Here is a 20,987-nt window from a genome sequence, read left to right as displayed (position 1 = left end):
GTAAGGTGATTGAACGTTGGATGACAAGAGTAAAGGAGCTTATCATCGAAAGGACGAGGGAGGTATAAGTAATTTTGGGAAAGCAAGAATGCGGAGCAGCCTCAGAGGATTTCAGGGTAGTGAAGAAAGAACTCGAAAATGAACTGAGGACAGCTATGCGATGACATGAAACAGCCTTGGCTGGAAGTATTAGGGGAAGCTCAAAAGCGTTCTGCACGGACGTGAGGAATAAGAGATTATCCAGACAGACGGTAGGAACGATCATGGATAGTGAAGTGAACTTATGCTGGAATCTGAATAGGTAGGGAAGGCTTCAAATGTGATTTTTGGTTCAGTATTCACAAGAGAGATGGATAATATTAATAGTGAGAGCACCGTGGACCTCGTTGGCAGATTTAAACAAAGATATTTCCGAAGTGCATGTGCAGTACATTCTGGGAAGCGTCAAGATAGATATGTCGCCAGAGCTAGAACAGATATGCCCAAGGTTACTTCAGAGTGCGAAGAATGACATTGCGGCCCCTCTGATCATGACCTTTGCATCCTCACTCTCGACGAGACTAGTACCTGCTGAGTGGAGGGAGGTAAATGTTGCTCCGCTGTTCAAGAAACTAAATAGGTAGGTCCCAGTGAATTACAGAGCAGTCAGTTTCATGTCTGTGGTAAACAAGTTACTGGAAATGTTTCTGCGAAATATCGTAGATATATTTTGGAAAGACATAATTGGTTAAATTTAGTCAACATGGCTTTGTCATGGGTAGGGCATGTCTCACAAGCACTATCGAGTTTTTTGAGAACGTGACGACTCAGGTTGATGAAGTTCGAGCAGAGGAAATTCTGTATATAGTTATCAGTAAGACACATGAAAAGGTTCACCTCAGTAGGCTTATTCAGATTGTTATGAGGTATGGGATACAGGGATATTTGGCTGTCTGGGTGTAGAATTAACTGGCCACAACAAGGCAACATTTGGTCATAGATGGAAACCGTTCCTCCTTTAGGTGGGTGGTTATTTGTGCGCCGCAGGGATCTGATATTGAGCCTCTGATCTCTGTTGTTTGATTAGAGAAATGACTCGGATGCAGAAGTGGAAGGGTGGTTGAGTATAAATGCTCATAGCACTAAGGTTGGCGGTGTTGCGCATCGTGTCAAGGACTGCTACAAGCAACAACAAATCATTGACAGGATAAAGAGCTGTGATGAGAAGTGATGGATGGAGTTCAACCTGGAGAAATGCAACGTGATTCATCTTGGAATCTTGAATTTGAATACTGAATAAAGATATAAGACAGAATTCTTCGTATTGTGGAGGAACAATCAGATATTGTGGTCCACGTACATTGATCTGTCAAAGTTGCTACACAACTTGATAGCATCGTTAAGAACATGTATGGTGTTTTAGCTCTCATTAACGGGAGATTGATATCATGAGCCACGGTATATTGTTGCAACTCTATAAAATGTTGGTTAGACAACAATTGAAATAATGTGTGCAATCTGGTCGATTTGACATAAGGATGGATCGGGGTTGCTTCGAGAGGTGGCAGAGGACATTTATCAGGATTCTGCCCGTTATGGCGTGGCTGTCTTTTGAAGCGAGGTTGAGTGACCTCAGGCTTTTCACACTGGAACGAAGGAAGAAAAGAACTGATTTGCTCGATGTGTGCAAGATAGTGGGAGACATGGATAAACTAGGTAGCCAGAAGCCTTTTCCCATGGCAGAAATGGCTGTCACTAGGGTCATAATTTTAAGGTGGCTGGGGGATGGTGTGGGGAGATGTCAGAGATGGATTCTTTGAGCAGAGAGTCCCGGGTGCTAGAATGATCTGCAAGCGGTGGCAGTAGAGTAAGTGACATTAGGGACAATTAAGCAGCAGCTGGGCAAGGACATGGGCGGCAGTAAATTGAGGGGTGTGTATGCTACCTTGATATTGAATTAAGGGAAATGCTCTGTACAACATCGTGTTCCGAAGGGCCGATGCTATACTCTACTGCTCTGTGTTGTCTGTTCTGTGCTGCAAGAACTGCTGACATTTCCAAACAATGCCTTATTTTGTTGCATCCTTTTTATTTTGGTAAACATATAAATCTGGATCAACATCCACCAATCTACATATCCTATTCAACTTCGTTGTCTGCACGTTTCCTTCGACAAAAATTATTGAAATGAACTCACATGGTAACGATGTTTAAATTGTTATATATTTTTTTTCTGCAGATTAAGCTCTACACTTTCATCATAGTCGATTAATAATTACAGACTCAGTATAATACTGATCAACGAATAACTGGTTAAAACGAAAAAGCTGAATACTCTCCAATTATTATAATTCTGTGATTATTAAGACGAAAACTATTCAATGAGTTTAACGTGAATCAAATAATAAGGACAATAATCAGATCTGTTCTTGGATACTTTCTGTTTCCCCCCGAATGGGAGTGTGCAACGTTTTTGCTTTCAATTGGTTTGGTCACCTCTGTACCCTTCCTCCACGACACTTGCCTGAGTTTCATCTGCAGTAACATTTGCTGTGCAATTTGTTCTTCGTCCTCCTACTCTCCGAAAATGTTCCGCACTCTCGCTTTATTTTTACCTTTTTTTATCTGATAAGAACACAGATTATCACAGTCATTTGTTTTGAATTTTCATTATCAGGACAATTAGCAAGAAATAATAACATAAGTTGTAAGTATTTTACTCCATGACAAGACAATTCGTTTGCCTGGCCAAGTAATTGGAACTGGGAATTTTTTTTTTCAGAAATATTCCAGTTCTGTCCGACAAAAGAACCATTTCGGTCTTCGTTATTTTTAAAACACAGTGTGATATCATCATGACTCTATCCAGCGTACTTTCAGAATCCAGAAGAGAGAATGGCTATGATTTTTTTTTTGCAGGCAACAACGCCTACTCTCATTGAGGGGGTACTGTATGACAGGACCTCGATGGTAATTTCTCTGAATGAGAATAAGAATTAGAGTGTTAAAATCCATCCTTTTTGTCGACTTCCATGTTCCCAAATCCTTCCATTTGCACTCAAATGACTTGAGAGCGATGTAATCCGTTAGCCAAAATCCTCTCCAGAAAGTGTAAAACAAAACATTTCAGTTTTCTTCGCTTGCATGCGAGACATTATACACCCCTTTCTAACGAAAACGAAAATGTTTGATTAGATTAGGATATCGTTGTTTTGTCCATTGACCTCACTTTGAATAGATTCTACATTTGTTATTGGCGTATTAACTGTATTCACACTTCTATTTTCTCACCAATATGGCAATGGTAACAGGCATGCATGTGTTGTCACAAAGCTGTAAACCTTAATCAGTTCCTACAAACGTGATCAATTTGCTGAAAGCCAGCAAAGCTTCTCTTGATATACTCACTCTCTTTGTCGGTCCCTGTATTTCGCTGTCATACACCCGTGCACACAAATCACCTCCCACATCACTTTTTAACCATCTGGCTCAGCATCCCCATTTTAATCTGATTATCTCTTTTGCACCAAACATTGTAGTTATTGTAACAATTTCTCGTGGAAGATTTGGTCACTCTAGTTGTATCACTGGCTGTTTGGTGTCCATGGGAGTGACGGATTTCCTGGTCATCATCACTGATGAAATATGCAGCTGAATCACTGACATTTATGAGCGTTCAGTTTCATGTCGTTCACTCCTATCTGCAGTCTGCGGACTGCTTTAATATGTGAATCGTAGCCTGCTTTGTCTGGTTAACAATTGCTTTCAACTTTGATCGATTTGTGTCCAAAGGATGCAAGAATTTAAAAATTACTTACGACACCGATGAAACAGTTCCATGGATCATGCGAATAGTCTCCCCACTGAGATCTCCAAGGATAATCTTCTCGTATTTCATATTTGAGTCTCTGCCCATAAATGACGATTTTTCCTGATTCCACTTTGTCACATATATATTTTACAAGCCACCAACATAGGCTGAATATCGCTTAGTTCTCGTAATTTTTACTTCTTGCCTGCCATTCCTGGTGATTTTACTGCTCACTGCACTTACCATTAGACATATTATAGTGGCTATTCGAGCTCGCAGAAGCCTCCGAAATCAGAGAAATTGAGACATTTAGAGAGATCCAGAGATGGACAAAGGCAGAAAATCCATTGTTTCACAGTATTAGGCACGTTATATTGTATGACCGTAGTTTATGTGCGGATTGCATATGTTGCTTATTTCACCAGTTCTGATTTCAGTGACTCAGCATTTAGTTTCGAAGAAAATACGTGCATGCTTCAGTTTCTGTGTTTGTGCATTAATACATTCATTGATGTGGGAACACACAATAGGTTGAGAGAGGTGCGAAAGAGCAGAATATTGCATCGGTTCACTATGATTCGGAAATTAAGCAGTGGATGATTTCAGTGTAGAAACACGTTATATCTATATTATCTTCTTATTGCTTCATACTCCTATTGGACTCATACATGACCTCAACGTTAACATCTGTAGTGTTTTGTTTGAAAGCAGTAGCACTCTGCAAGTTGCGTAATGTATAAAGAATGCTGTAGATATCTACATCACAATTTTGCGACTTGCTCCCACTATTTTCCAGCCTATGTCCTGGAGCTGACTGTATCCTGATGAGGACAGAAACGTCTTCCGTTTTAGTTTCTGTGAATAATAAAAACTCTGAACTCTTATTTGTAATTGAATATCAATGTGAACTAATACTGAGGAAACCCAATTTTTTTCCACCATCGTGCATATTGATTGTATGTTATTCTAATACAATCTGATGTAAACAGATGTGTTTTACTCCAACGTTTCTCTCTACTCACTGTGAACCAACCTGCAGTCAGTTTACATGTTTGCAAAGGTGGTATCAGCGAAAGTAAGAATACAGTGAATAAATAAAATACAAAGATCACATTCTATTACTATTGCTAAATTATGAAGTCAACCCCATGGATCATTAAATAATTTCAAAAGTAAGCAATTCCAAACGTTACAAACGAGAAGCAATGAGGTTTAATACGTTGTCTTCTTAATGTTGATTCATTGACCACCTCAAACTTTATCTTTGAGTTGATTGTGATTCACAAATGGTCAAACTGATAAAATGGCAATTGGTTCATAAATTTAGAGTCGCAATCAAATGTCCAAACTTGTGATCCTTCAGGTAAGTCGCGAGAGATCTATCATCACAAACAATCCGAGATCAAAGAACAATACTTTGCAAGTTTTCTAATTTGCCCTCAGAAAGGCAAGTTAGGCTCGGGGCTGCTTTTTCCACAATTTTCTGAATAATTTCAAAATTAATAATAAAGCACTCGATGACCACTGGTTCTGGAGGTATTATTTCATCCTCAATAGTACAACTGTCTTGTACAGAAAGTTAACAGTGTAAAATCGAAATGAATCTTTTACTTTATTGACAGTTCTTCAGTGTGCGAGGATTGAGGACATTTGCGAAACGCAAAAATTGTTTGATCTTTCAAAGTACTGAACATTAAAAAAAACTAGCCCAAATGTTCACATTCCATATATGAAGCTGGGCAGTTCCTGTTGCTAAACTATTTGATCAAACGTCACAAAATGGAGCGTAGGGGAAGTTTCTCGCAGCTGGATTGCTTTCCACTCTATGTCGTTTCATGCAACAAAGAGTGTACATGTTATCAGTAGTGCAGGTTTTTAAGTTATGAGGAGAGAGTGCATAGACTTGGACCTCTCTGACTGCAGCATACAAGGTCGAGGGATGATTTCATAAAGGTTTGTAAAATTGTAAAAGTTATAGATAAAGTGAACAACAAAGATCTTTAACTTGGATAGAGTGTCCAAGATTGGTAAGATGTAACGGGAAACAACGGCAACTTTTTTAACGGAGGATGGGTTGCAAAATAAATACACTGTCAGAGCAAGTGGTATATACAGGTACTGTAACAAGATTTGTCAGACATTTGACCATGTGCATAAAGGGTCGAGAGATGCAAGGTGCATGCAAGGTGGAAGAGTTCAGTTTCGAAAATCCGGTTTGCATAGACTAGTTGGACTGAAGGAGGCGACAGAACCCAGAGAAATAAATATTATTACTTTTTAAAATCGCTCCAATTTCAGGAGACGAAGTGCTTTCCGTCAGAGAAAATAGAAATGGTGGATAAATCTCCAGACCCTTACCGAGTGCATCCCAAATATGGTGGGACGTCAGGGAGGAACTTGTAAGGAGGCATGCAGAAATAATTGCGTAACCTATAAATGTGTGTGAGGTTCAGAATGATGGACAGTGCCTATATTACAGCTTTGGTGAAGAAAGGAATGCAGGAGAACACTGGCAACTATAGAGCTGTGAGTGTGACCTCTGTGATGGTAAGGTTGTTGGCGGTGATTCTGAAAGATAGCATTTAAAGAGACAAGGAACGATTAGGAATCGTTAGCATAGCTTTGTGATATAGTATCTGCTTCTTGCAAATTTGTTCGAGTGTTTGATCAAGTAATTAAGAAGATTGATGAGGCCAGAAAAATAGGCATTGCTCACTTAGACTTAAGTAAAGCCTTGGAAACATTTCTGAATGGTAGGTAAATGTGTAAAGTTAAATCCCATGGTATTTGGAATGAGATCTGCTAATTGGACACAAAATTCACTTAACAACAAGAAAAAGGGTATGGTGCTGATGGGTTTATTTATGGTCTGGAAACCTGTGACGAGCGGTGCTCCAAAATTATCAGTGCTGGCTATTTTGTTTGTCACTTATATACAGTAAGTGATTTGTAAAAGAATAGCGAAGGTAGAGACAATCATTTTGCAGACAGCACCAACACTGGAAGCATGTATATGGAATGAGACGCCATTGGAAGTGTTGATGTATGTATATAAATAACATTTAAAAGGCATTTGGGCAAATGGATGGCTCGAAAATGATTAGAAGGATATGGGGCAGTACCTGGGAAATCGAATTCGTGTGGACAAATATTTTGATCGAAATGAACCAATTTCGATAAAAGGGCGTCGGCCTGTGCTGTAAACGTCTATGACTCTCCATGGTGGCATCGCAGATAGGGAAGAAGGTTATCTATGTTTAAATGATACATTGATCACTTGGGTCTATGGGCTGAGGAGTGGCTGATCGTGTTTAACTTGGACAAATGTAAGGTAGATTACTTTGGAAAGAAACAAGGGATGCAGGATTTGTACAATTAAAATTACTGCCTTGAAGATTGATGCAAAATAGATAGATTAAGGTTCAGAGACGTAGTTCTTTGAAGTTATGTTTCATATAGATAGAGTGGTTAAAAATGCTGTTAGTGCGCTTACCCTCATTGCTCAAAACGTTATGTATAGGAATTGGAACGTCAATGGTGAGATCGTACAGGATATTGGTGAGGCATCTTCTCATGTACTCTGTTCAGTTCTGGTTGACCTGTTGTGTGAAACCTATTATTCAGCTGGAGAGAATTCAGAAGAAATATATCAGGTTTGTGCAAGGAATGAATCGATTCAGTTAGAAGGAAATGCGAGATAGCCTGCGATTTTTTTTCGCAGGAGTGGTAAAGGTTGAGGTTTACCCAAAAGCTGTCTATATAATCCTGAGTGGTATAGATATCTGCATATATGATTTCAGACGTTTCGTCACCGTACAATGGAACATCTTCAGTGTATTTTCGACGAAGAATTGCTGATGATTCCTGCTTTCTCTTTTTAGGTTTGGGTTTCTTTGGGTTGGTGATGTCATTTACGGTGGTGGTATCATTTCCTGCGGTGATGTCATTTCTTGTTACTTTTCTCAAAGGGTGGAAAATCACGTCCAAGTCAATGTACTTGTTTACAGAGTTCCAGTGGAATGCCATACTTCTAGGAATTCTGGTGCATGTCTCTGATTGTCCTAGGATGGATGAGTTGTCCCAGTCAAATTGGTGTTCTTTCTCATTAGTATGTCAGGATATTAGTGAGCAAAGTTTATGTTGTTTTGTGACGATATATGAATATCAACTAGCTGAAGATGTTACACAGTATGGTGACGAATCATCTGAAAATGAACATTACAGCTCAGTGTACAAACTTACATGCTGAAACTCAACCTGAACGACAAATCCCAAATCTCGCTGGGGTACAGATATAGTTATCTACATCTGTCCTTTCCATCAGTTAGGGAATTTTAAAACCAGTGGGCCTATTCTTAAGGCGAGAGGAGGAAGATCTGAAAAAGAGATGACGATTTTTTTTTACACAGAGAGTGCACAGGGAGTAATGAATGACGATACAGTTGAAATATTTATAAGACATTTAGATAAGTGCATCAATCAGAAATGTTTGGAGGGATATGGGCCAAGTTCATGGAGCCGGAACTATATTCGGTTTTCAACTTACTCAGCACGGACTTGTTGGGAAGAAACAATCTGTTTCATTGTTGTCTCACTCGATGACTCTGTGTATGGAAATTTACAGAATACTGATAAGCTTGGATACAGTTCATTTGAAGAAAATGTTTCAACTGTTACGAGGTACTTGAACACATTGGCACAACCTTAGAGTAAAGGGATAATGATTGTGAACTAAGATAAAGATGAATTTCTTCGGCCGAGGGTGATGATTCTGTGGAACCCATTGTTATATTATGTGATATAATTCCTCTGTTAATTCAACAAACATCATAAAGAACATTCACCTCAAGGTGTAATGTATTAAAATTCGACAGGCAATGAACTATCCCAAACGTCACTATTAGAAGTAAAATTAACAACTTTATTCTTTATGTCTAACAGAGAATATCAACAATGACAATTTACAATTCCTTTCTCTTAGAACTATCTTCAAAGTCGCATTCGACAATACTAGTGCAATAAAAAATATCTCGATTACGATTCACAGAAAAATAATCACGTTTGGAAACCATCAAACGTGTAACTTGTGACGTATCGCCTTCTTACCACCTGATGTTATTGCGAAGTTAGGGATGGTGCTGGAGATGCTTTGCTGGAGGTTGTGCTATGAATTGTCTCTGAAATTCAAGGAGCATTTGGTGACGCGAATTCGGATAGAGCATGGGACTGCACGCACAACATCTGGGTCTGTGCCATGAACAACAAATGGAGCAGAGTCTCCAGAGAAGGGGAACCACAGAATGAGTATTTGTGAGAAAGGGATCTGGCTAAATCATCCAGATTTTCCAAGACCAGCGACCCAAACTGCACTTAAACCAAGAGTACTTTGTGAGGAGAACCTGATGCAAAAAAACAGCATGCCACGGAGTGGTGCCACCTCCTTCAACACGACCTGTAGCTTCAGCTGTTGGGGTCACAGTTTCTTTCAGATTCTGATCAGAATCTTTCCAGGCAGGATAGGGCTATATCCAACATGAAACACGAAACAAGAAACGGCAAAACACCGTGCACGCTCTTTCGCGCTCGATGTTGCGCCGACATTTATCCTTTTAAGATCAAACTATCCTACATGTCGTCAGCTGACCATCATCGATGTTCCTAGCCAAGAGGTGCTTAAATGTCCCAAATACAACTGACTCAACTGCCACTGCTGACAGTACATTCCACGCACCCACCACTTTCTGTGCAATTAATCTAACAATGAACTCTCACTAAACCTTCCTCCAATCACGTGAAATTCATGTCCCATATTTATAGCCATTTCCGCCATAGGAAAAAAGTCTTTGGCTATCCACTCCATTTATCCCTCTCATCATCTTGCACACATCTATCAAGTTACCTCTCATCATTCTTCGCTCCAATCAGAATAGACCGAGCTCCGTCAATCTTTCTTCATCAGGCATTCCCTCGGATCCACGCAGCATTCTCGTTAATCTCCTACACACCCTTTCTAACTCTTGCACATCCTTCATATAACGAGGCAAACAGAATCGAACACAATATTTCAAGTGTCATTCAAACAGGAATTCATGGATTTGGGGCAGAACATCGGGGCTTTTAAACTCAGTCCCCCTGCTCATGAACGCCAAAACATCTCATTCACCTTCTGATCAACCCTATCAATTTTGATGAAAACTTTGAGGAATCCATGGACGTGCACCACAAGATCCCACCATTCCTTTACGTTGCCTAGAATCATGCCTTTAATCCAATGATCTGTACTCAAATTCCACCTTCCAATATGAATCAGTACACTGTTCAAAATTGAATTCCATCTGCCACATCTCAGCCCAGGTCTTCATTCAGTGAATTTCCCATTGAAACCTACAACAGCCTTCCACACTATCCGGATCTTCACCAACCTTCATAACATCGACAAACGTATTAACTCACTCTTTCATTTCTTCATCCAAGTCATTTATAAAAGTCAGTAAGCGCAGAGGTCTTTGTGGAACACCACTGGTCACTGAGCTCCAGACTGAATTCTTTCAATCTACCAACACCTTCTGTCTTCTTTGAGTCATCCAAATCTTTATCCAAACCGCCAAATTTTCTGATAACACTGTCCTCCTTAATTTCTTTATGAGTTTACCGTGGGGAACCTGAGCAAACGTCTTGGTAAAGTCCACATCGAAGCCACCAACTGCTCGACCTTCATCACTGTGTTTAGTCACAACGTCAAAAAATTCAATGAGATTCGTGAAGTATGATCTGCCCCATACAATGTCATCCTAACTATCTTCAATTAAGTAATGCATTACTTAAAAGTAATAAATCCTGCCTCTCAGAATCCTCTCTATTTTTTTGTAAGAGTGACTGGATGCAATTCCCAGGGATCGGAGAAATTGAGGACTGCAAGTGCTGGAGATCAGAGTCAAGTGTGTAGTGCGTAGTGTTGGAAAACCAAGGAGCAGCAGAATGGACAATTCGGGCATCAGCCCTTCGTCTGTTATGTGGCGTGTGGGGCAGGGGGCTGAGAGATAAATGGGAGAAATTCGGGGATGTGGGGAAGGTAGCTGAGAATACTATGTAGTTGAAGGTGGGAAGGAGGTGATCGTTCAAAGAGCAGGGTGGAGTGGATAGATAGGAAAGATGATGGACAGAACAAAACGGCAGGGCGGAGTTGGAGGCTTGGGACTGGGATAAAGTGGGGGCTGGGAAGTGAGGAAAGTGGTGTAATCCAAATTAATCCCGTGTAGTTGCAGCGTTCCAGGTAGAAGTTAAGGCATTCTCCCTCCAGACATCGGACAGTTCGGGTTTGGCGATGGACAACGCCCAGGACCCACATTTCCTTATTGGAGTGGAAAGAGGTGTTTACGTTTTCAGCCAAGGACGGTGGGATTTGTTCGTGAGGGTAGAGTGCAACCCTCACTCCATTAATGTTACATTTTGATCATGCAAATTGCATCATATTGGTGAATACCCAAAGGCTTGACAGCAGCCATACTGTTTTGTTTCAGGTTGGGTTCAGTCGGCCATTCTCGTTGTCTTTGTGCCTCTGTGTAGAAAGAAATCATGGCATCTAGAATAACGGCCAGCCGCTTGATAAACGGCACAACATACCCTCTCGCTCACCACTCACCACTGCTAAACAACCCTATTAACATATCCGGCGTGTCCGAATGGCAATGGGACCATTCGGTTCGTGAGTGAACAAACTGTCAGGCAGTTTGAGTTACATTTCTGATGTCTGAGCTAGCCAAAGTGAACCCTCCAGTGTGCACTCAGTGTCATATAGTCTCACATTCTTCCTGCAAAGTATTTACAACTTCCATATCAAATTGTATTCCATCTGCCAAACAATTACCCATTAACATTACCTGTTTATATCTATTAGCAAACTCCACGATCTCTGAACAAATTAATTTCCTGCTTATTTTCGTGTCACCTCCAGACTTGATTGTCGGACATCTGCTGTACTCCTTCATTGACATAGAATGCAAGTCCTGGTCCTGTGTCACTCCACCTGGTACATTCTGTCAAACTGATCAAGGCTGATTTATACTGAATGGCTGTTTTCTGCTCAATAAATGTACGCCCTAATCTCTTTGCAGCACATTCGAAAATCGAAATATTAAATAAGTCATAAGAGCAACTCTCGCCAATTCACCCGCACGAGCCTGCTCCACCATTTAGTGCAATCATGACTGATGTCATCTCGGCGTCAGTTCTCCTTCACTGCCTATTTCCATAATTCTTCATTTTCTCAATATTTCCTGCGTCTACAGCGCTCTGGAATGGTGCATTACACACATTCGCAACTTCTTGACAGGAATAAGTTCTTTTCGCCCCTGCTTTGAATCTGCACCAGCATTTTCGAAAACTATGATGCCTTGTTCTAGGTTGCCGAACATGAGGAGATATCCACTTCACATCTACATTGTTGATCAACTTTAGCAACATATATACCTCAATGCGATCTGTTCTTGATCTTCTGAATTCCAGAGAGTCGAGATCTGAATTGCTTAGTTGCTCTGAAAAAAGACAACTCCTCATCTTTGGAATCAATCGCATGAATGTTTTCTTAACTTCTTCCAATAAAATTGTATCTCTCCTCAAGTAAGGACACTAAATGTCGACACAACACTCCAGTTCTGCTCTCACTAATGCCTTGCATATTCGCAGCAAAATTTAACTACTTTTGAAATAGACGCCCTTAGTTAAAAAATCTTTCTCATTGCCAGCTGCACGCGAGTTTTCGGTAACATGTATAAGGGCACTCCGATCGATCTGCACCTGAACACTTTGAGTTTTGTCTCTGTTTAGAGACTAAGTTGACTTTCTAATCCTCTGACAAAAATGGATAACCTCATGCTTATCCAGATTACTTTACATCTGTCGAATGTTAATCCATTCTTCTAATTTAGCCATTTTCAATTGTAAATTGATTATATACTCATTACGACAGAATTTCTCGCTATGGCACCTCACATGTTGCCAAACAGATAACGACCCGACTACTCTATACGTCTTCATTTAGCTCATTCGCCAATCATTTTGTAAAGCTAGTATATAACTCCTAACTCGACATGTTATTTTCTTACAAATTAATCTTTTGGGCTGGATCCAGTGACTTCTGGAAGTACAATTAATTTTACATCTCCAGGATTCCCAATATCTATCTTGATTTTCACATCTTTAAAGCGTGGATCAAATAATTAAAACACGATTTAACCTTCACAAAAGGAAATCTAAACATCTAAATCTAAATCTAAATGCAATTGATCAACTACAGATCCACCCTATCAAATTATATGGGTAGGTGTACAGGAGAGACTATGTGGGTGTGAGCCCATGAAAAAGTATCTGTGTGAAATCTTGAAGAAGTCTGTGTGTGAGTGAGATGGTGTATATGCCTGTGAGAGCGTGCTTCGGTGAGTGCGGGGGTGGGCGGGGAATGATGGAAGGGGGTGCATGTGCACGTACATGACAGGCAGCTTGTGTATGAGAGAGGGTTTGTGTGAGTGTGTGCGTATATAGGGGTGTGTATGCGTGTTTGGATGACAGTGTAGAGTGCAGTGGAGTTACCTGTAGTGTGACATGAGCGCAACTTCATGGTTGAGGCCATCCCCATCAGTATCAAACTTGACTATCAGCCTCAACTCATCCACTTTGCGTTGTTGATTGTCCAGAATTCTGCTTTGGAAAATGGTGTCCCGAAGGTCCGGTGCCGAATGTCTTGGACCATTGAAGTGCTCTCTGATTGAAAGGGAGAACTCCTGTCTCGTGATCTTTGAGCGGTGTCCATTCATTCACAGTCATGGCGTCTGCTCATTCTCACTCATGCACCAAGCCTCAGGGAATCCCTGCCTGCAGTTTATAAGACAGAAAGCATTGGACATTTCACATGAGTGCCTGCGGTGTACGTGGTGGAAGGTGTCCCCACGTGTAATGGTGGTATCTGTGTCAACACTCTGACATGTCTTGCAGGGCTGCCCTGACAGGTTTGTCTGGTGTCGTGTTGGATAATAATCAGGAAGCTGTGTAATTTGCTGAAAGTCGTGATCTGGTTGATGTTTGGTGGTTGCTGAACATCAAGAAGTAAAGTTGTGGCGAACGTTCGGAAAGGTGCTCATTCTCGTTGATAATGTTTTGCAGACCGCAAAGGACATGGTGTAGTGTTTAGGATCCTGGGACGTCATGTAAAATGAAGAGGATCCAATCGGTTACATCTCATATCTGTCTCCTGAGGAGGACATTGCACTTCCTATCTGTGGCACATGGGAACTGGCAGTCGATAAGTTGGGCATTGTACCATGTGTTTTTTAGAGCATTCTCACAAGGATATCCTCATAAGACTAAATTACGATGCTCAACTCATCGACCACTAGTTCCGATGTGCCACAGCAAGAAACAACTATGACCTTCTTCGGAGACAGACACGGGCTCCAATGGATAGGGTAGCCTTCATTGTATCGTACGTCCTGGGAGCCAAAGGAGTACACAATGTTCTTCACAATCTTCAATAAATTATCAATGATGATGAGCACCTCGCCAAATCCTTCTCCACTATTCCACTTCTTACCGTTGAACAATCATCAAACCTGAAAATAGACCGTTATGCGCAGCACATTGACCAACTATCAGGACAACATTGATTACAGCACCATACTTCCCAATTACATCATCCACTGCAAGACGTGTCAGAGTGTCGGAACGGATACCACCATGTACCCAGCAGGTACTCGTGACTTGGATAAAGTTTTCGAACTCGTAAGTTGCAGGCAGGGATAAAATGAGACTTGGCACATTGGCAATACAAGGCAGATGTTACGACAACGCATGAGTGGACATCAAGCAATGATTACCAGACAGGAGTGTTCCCTCCCTGTCAAAAACAATTCGTTGCTCCGGAACATTCGGGTGATCATCCTCCAAGGTGGACTTCGGGACAAGCAACAACACAAAGAGGCTGAGAACAGGTTGATGGCCAAGATTGATATTGATGACGATGGCCTCAACCGGGATCTTGTGTAATCCAGTTCGAGATCCCACCAGGAGTGCAAAATATCGTTTCAAATCATACTTGTCAAGCCCCCCGTATGTCGTACTTTTCCATAATATCACCATTCATTTCAATTACAACAAATGGACGCCTTACCATTTTTACTTTCTTGATAAGTTTCCACTGACATACCAGGAATCAATCGAATGGATAAAACCCAGTTACTTGCTGCAGCTGCATGCTAACTTTATGTTTCTTCGACAGGACACAATACATGAAGATAGGCAACTGCAGCTCCTCCATGGTAAGGATCAAAATTGGAACCCAAATCTTTCTGTCCTCCCCCGTGCTCGCTGTTTATGCACAGCTGTTTTGCCAAATTTCAAAGGATAGTCACCTACAAGTTATTTGAACACATGACTACAGAAACTATTAGGGGTGGCTGGAGAATGTCTTCAGGGGAGGAAGTCCCAGAAGAAGACGAAATATTTGTGTGTTCTCCCAGGATGAGTCTCTGTGTGACACTGATTCCATTGGATCCCAGCCTGGGGACCGATCCCTCATCAAACGGAATTGTCCCAGATCCATTAGGAATGCATTGGATTAGGACTGACCCAGATGTATCCATGATCAATGCACAAATGATCAGGCATTGGACATAATTTCACTTGGACCCCCGTGTGCTATATAATCCGTGAACGATGAGGAAAAATGAATCTTACGGGGTAGGTAGGCGGCATGATCATGGAGAGATGGAGGTGTCCCTTACACCCCTAAAGACCAGGAAGTGGCACCACTACTTGGGGTTGAAGGGACCAGAGAAATCGGGCACTAACAACATATCACTCGGGGTGGGGGACATGAACCCACCTCTATCTTCGTCCGCAAGAGAACCAGGCACCTCAGAGGCTGAGGTTGGGTTGACAACTGAGGTCTTCCCAATGCTATGAACTGAAAGGCCTCGAGGTGCAGCCTACGCTGAGTGAGGACTGCGGTGTGCATATTTATACCGAGGGCACCGTGGATGACAGCCATGAAGTGGCAGGCTTCGTTGAACCCTCCCAAGCCTTGGCCGGGCACCTCTACATTTGTGATCTTTTATCAGATTTAGAGGGTAACACAGGATCGGAAGTGGAGGAGCTTTCCCAACAGCTGGCGCCCATGGGGCCAACGATTTAGTCAACATTTTTAGTTTAATCTGTTCACATCCAAGACTTGTGGTCACATAGGGCATCGAGAGATGTGCTGCTCGCGTTACCCCCTCGTGGAGCTCCAGAACATTTTAAAAGTAATCTTGGTTGTGGAGGCAGATTTTGGTCTGCTCTGCCTTCTTGGAATTCTCGACAGTTTTCGAGTCCTGTCTGCACTACAGCTATTGGCGGACCATATGTATGGACACGACTGCACAGTAGAAATGCCTTGCAGCATTCTCAAGGAATGGGCGGAAAAGGAAATTTTTCCTTCTGCTTTGCATGCTGAGTCTCTTGCTTTAACTGGTGGTCGTGAAAAATATTGCCACCTTCAAGGCAACCATGACTATGCTCATTGTTAACGACAGCGTGGAGCCGAGTGCAAATTCCATATTCTCTTGCTCCTCAAAGAATGGTGAGCCTCCTGCAAAAACCCATACTGTTTCAGTAGACGAAAAGACATTGCTCCTGGAGTGCCAACGAAGCATCGTCATGAAGCACTTTACTTCTAGTCCTGCAAGATGGCTACCTTGTTGGCCGCATTATTTCAGCCAAAGGTGTAAGTTTAAAGGAACATGTGCCATGCCATCTGCTTCAATTCTCTGTCCATATCGAAGTCTTGGGGCCAAACCTTCTGAAGTTTGTGCTGGCGTGCATCTTCGAGGAAGTCTCTACTTTTCTTATCTTCATCAGTGATATTTCTTGGGGAAAATTTCATTTGCCTCCTCAAGTATCGAACCATAGCAGTACCTGAGCATCAATGGAAAGTTGAGGGATTTGTTCTGATCTTTCACTTGGTAAATATCTGACCCTATTATATTGCCTTCATCTTTGTAAGTAAAAAAGAAACAGCGGATGTTGGAATGTGCAATGGAAAGCAGGAGACTGGAAGAACAAGACAGACCTGAAGAAGAGTGACACGCAAAACATCGACTTCTCCACTGCATGATGCTGCCTGGCTCGCTGTGTTCCTCCAGCTTCCTGCCTGTCTCTTTCTCCGTTGTGATGCCTGGTACCAGAGTGACAAAAAAAGTGACCACGTTTGCATTTCCTACGTTGCGAACGTAGTCTGATCTGGCTAGATCTTGTTCCAATCAGGGCGAGGTTGGCATACTGAGACTTTAACAAGCTGCAGTTGGAGGACTAGTGGTTCCCGGATTTGTTCTGTCAGTTCTGGGCTGCCTGGAGAAGGAAGTAGGAGGGCTTCCTCCCCCGCCACTCCCCCCGATAATATGTTGACGCTTTAGCAAGGCTCACGTCAGCGTCTTCTGTCATGGGTTCACGGCGGGTTCGATAAAGAAGTGGAAATCCAGGACCGAACATTTGGAAAAGCGGGTGCTCCATCTGGAGTCACTGCTCGTCGGCCTAATGTGGACCCGGCCTCCGGGGAGAATATGAAGAGAAGAGAAGAAGACCACGCTTTGAGATCCACATCGTAATGGGTCCCAGATGTGAGTTTGGGCATTCAGATCCTTCCGGACCTTTTGAAAAGGAACAAGACCAAAGCATCTTGCGCTCCTTCTCAATGTCAGATCGCACATTGTAGATCAAGATGGAATCAGGGCTCAGGTGAGGCTTCGTTTGAGAGCTCTGTTGTCACCAGATCCATCGAGCCAGGACGATCACCACGTTCTGATTGAGTACCAGCCAAGGGTCAACTTCGATGGCACTGAGAGTCTCGATGCACCACTGAGCTTGCTGGTGTTGACAGGCGCCATCGACGATCTTTCCAGGGATACGATCACGAGGCTGGATCGCGATGTCCATCAGGCTATTATGGAAAACCATGTGTTTGACATTGCGTGGGTCCATGCGAGGAATGCATCACGACTGGAGAGATGTCACTTTCTTGTCTCAGGGCCTGTATAATTCTTTTTTCTTTTTTTGGGGGGGTGATCTCCAAATATTAAAGAATTGGCCTTTCATTTCCCTCCTCAGGACGCGATAGAATATCTTTTGTTGTGGTTCTGCTCGCCGAGCTGAAAGTTGCAGCAAAAACTTTCAGCTCGGCGAGCAGAACCACAACAACGGATACCCGAGCTACAAATCTTCAATCAGATTTTAAATAGAATATCTTTGCTCGGGAACTTTCAATTCTTCTTGGCATCATGCTGGACACATGACCTACCCAGACAGTCCGACGCTGTTCTGAGGCAGAGTATCCAAAACCACATCCACCTGGTCTTGTACGTAATTCTTTGTTCGCAGAGAGCTGGCTAATAGATCTCCATTCTCTGTCTTGGTTAGGAAAAGGAACGGAGTGCATCCCGAGTATCTGCTCGGAACTGTGCGAATATTTAGACTTCTGACACACTTTCTCACCTGAATCCAATTTCTTTACTTCTGTGCCAAGTGAAGATTAGTAGGTCACTGATGATGTCCCAACTCATCAAGAGAAGAGCGCATCACAACTTCCCAATGACCACTTGTTTTTATTCTCTCTGTCTTCAGCCATTTCCGCACCACCTGCATAAGTGGTTGAGAGATTTGGCTCTACCTGGTGTTCGGATAGGCTAATGATATGATCTTCATGTTCACAGATCTAGCGAATGCATGGGAGAAACGCTATTGCTGGGGTCTAATCTGAGGCATTCTTCACAAATGTAACCTGGAGCAAATGTTCGTGACTTCTGACAAGTCCATGGCAGATGGGCCAAAGCAGCAGCTACTCTGGTGTTTCTTATAGCGATAACTCTACTTATGTACGTGGAATTCCATTTTTTGCCTTGCTGCTGAATCCTGGCAGACAGATTGGCACAATTTGGATGCCAAGGCGACCACTCACCCAGCACGATTTTCAGAGTGTTGTATTAATTATTGCACGTGCTAGTCATAACCCAACTGTTGGCCACGATGATGTGGTACGGGACGGTCACTTTGGTGCCTCCCCCGGCTTTGTCATCAACATCCAGATGACGTTCTTTAAGTTGTTGTTTTTCTGGGACAGGAGTGTACTCTGGTTCACTGTTAGGGTTCGGAGTCTTCCACTTGAGATGGGTGATCAGGATTTGTTGTCCCTTCAAACCCAGGTAATGGCTGGGCACATGACCTACTCAGATCCTGCAGCAGCACTTTTACTTCAAGCCTCCTCAGAGGTGGTTCACCTTGGTAATGCATTTGTTCCGTTAGGTGCGTGGTCTCCTCTATATCACGCAGTTCCCTTCTTGGAGTGATCTCAGCCTCGGGTTGTCTTCCAGAAATTTTCAGTCTTTTATTTGGACATGGTCATAGATTCACACATGTTCAATTCGCCGCAGAGCTCTCCCCCTTCCAGTGTGGAGGCTCTCTTGAGGGAAATCCTCATCAGAAAAAGGTTGAGTCTCGAGTGCAGTTTCTATTGGCTGAGGGAAGAGAGAGATTCCCTAAGGTTTGGTAAGAGTCTGGGAGGGGCAAGATGGCAGAGAACCCGGTTGGATAATGCCTTTAGAGTTGATTGTGAAGACATGGTTCCGTCTAAGTTTCATGACCCGAGCCATCTAGAGCCCGTAGGACGGGGTACTCGGCCCTGGGACGTTGCGTGTACTCAAGGCGGGTCAGAAATGTGTCGGGCTTCTGCACAAACTGAACACATCTGTACCGAGCGGCACGGTGGTAAAGGGGTTAGCACTTGCAGCCTCACAGCGCCAGAGAGCCGCGTTTAATTCCCGCCTCAGGCGACCGATTGTGTTGTGCTTGCACATTCTCCCCGTGTCTGCGTGGTTTTCCTCCGGGTGCTCCGGTTTCCTCCCAGAGTCCACAAACGTGCAGTTTAGGAGAATTTACCAAGCTAAATTGCCAGTACTGTGAGGAGCAGGGGTAAATGTTAGCGAATGGGTCTGTGTGGGTTGCACTTCTGAGGGTTGGTGTGGAATTGTTGGGCCAAAGGGCCTGTTTCCACACTGTAAGTAATCCAATCTAATCTTAACATTAGCCCTGTGCTGCGGACTCTCCCCTTTATTCTGGTGCTCCACAATCTGAGCCGTATCAGACATATTCTCCACTGTCCTTTCACATGTCATGAAGGCCTTTATTTGTGCAGTGTGATGCTGCACACTCTCCACTGCAGCGACATCATTCACCCGAACATGCCTTCCCTCCAATGGCAGAGATGCCCAGTGGAGGGTTCACGATGAAAGGCCCTCCACACTGACATCCTTCATCTAGATGGATACTACTGCAAGAGGTAGTTCCATGCAACTGGCAACTGATCAAGTTTGCCAGGTCCCAGGTCACGGGGCACGTACAGTTGCCTGGAGGACATGATGTTTCATATTTATGTCCACTACGTTCTTTTGCAGTCACATTTTAGCTTTTTGAAGGGGCTATTGTGCAAACTCTGGTTGTACTTCTGACCTGCACTTCTAGTCTTTGGGCCTGTGCTGCAGGGAGAGGTGAACACATAAATGAGCCTTATCATGGTTCCGCTCCTAAGGCCAGCCAAGATGGTCAGCAACAGATCCAGACAGCAGGCTGAGGAGGACCTCGTAGTTCCTGACTGCCTTCTCCTCATTCATAGATATGCACGTTCTTAGGGGCTCACTGGCACAGTCAAGAAATTTCGAGACCGCTGGGTACAATGAAATCCATTATCAGGCTAAATAATGATATTCTGGGTGGGTGTTTTACCTCTGTAGCGTACGTTACGATTTTGATTTTTGAATTTGCTTGAATTTTACGTTTTGTTCCCCAAGAAGATGGTTGTTTTATGTTTGTTTCATTCTCATTTTGGATATCTTGGAAAAGGAGGAGAAAGTGAGGTCTGCAGATGCTGGAGATCAGATCTGAAAATGTGTTGCTGGAAAAGGGCAGCAGGTCAGACAGCATCCAAGTAACAGGAGATTCGACGTCTCGGGCATAAGCCCTTCTTCAGGAAAAGCCCAAGCGCTTATATTTTAGCTCCGTCTTGTTCCTGTGCCACGCGTGTTTGATGGGGACAAGTTTATTTTTGTTTGTTTGCATTCCGTTTGCTTGAGCTTGTTTTGATTTGTTTCCCTGTGATGGCTGTGGAACAGAGCTCTCTGGG

The sequence above is a fragment of the Hemiscyllium ocellatum genome, chromosome 8 (assembly GCF_020745735.1).
Source record: "Hemiscyllium ocellatum isolate sHemOce1 chromosome 8, sHemOce1.pat.X.cur, whole genome shotgun sequence".
Taxonomy (NCBI): Eukaryota; Metazoa; Chordata; class Chondrichthyes; order Orectolobiformes; family Hemiscylliidae; genus Hemiscyllium; species Hemiscyllium ocellatum.
Note: the sequence above shows the minus strand (reverse complement) of the source record.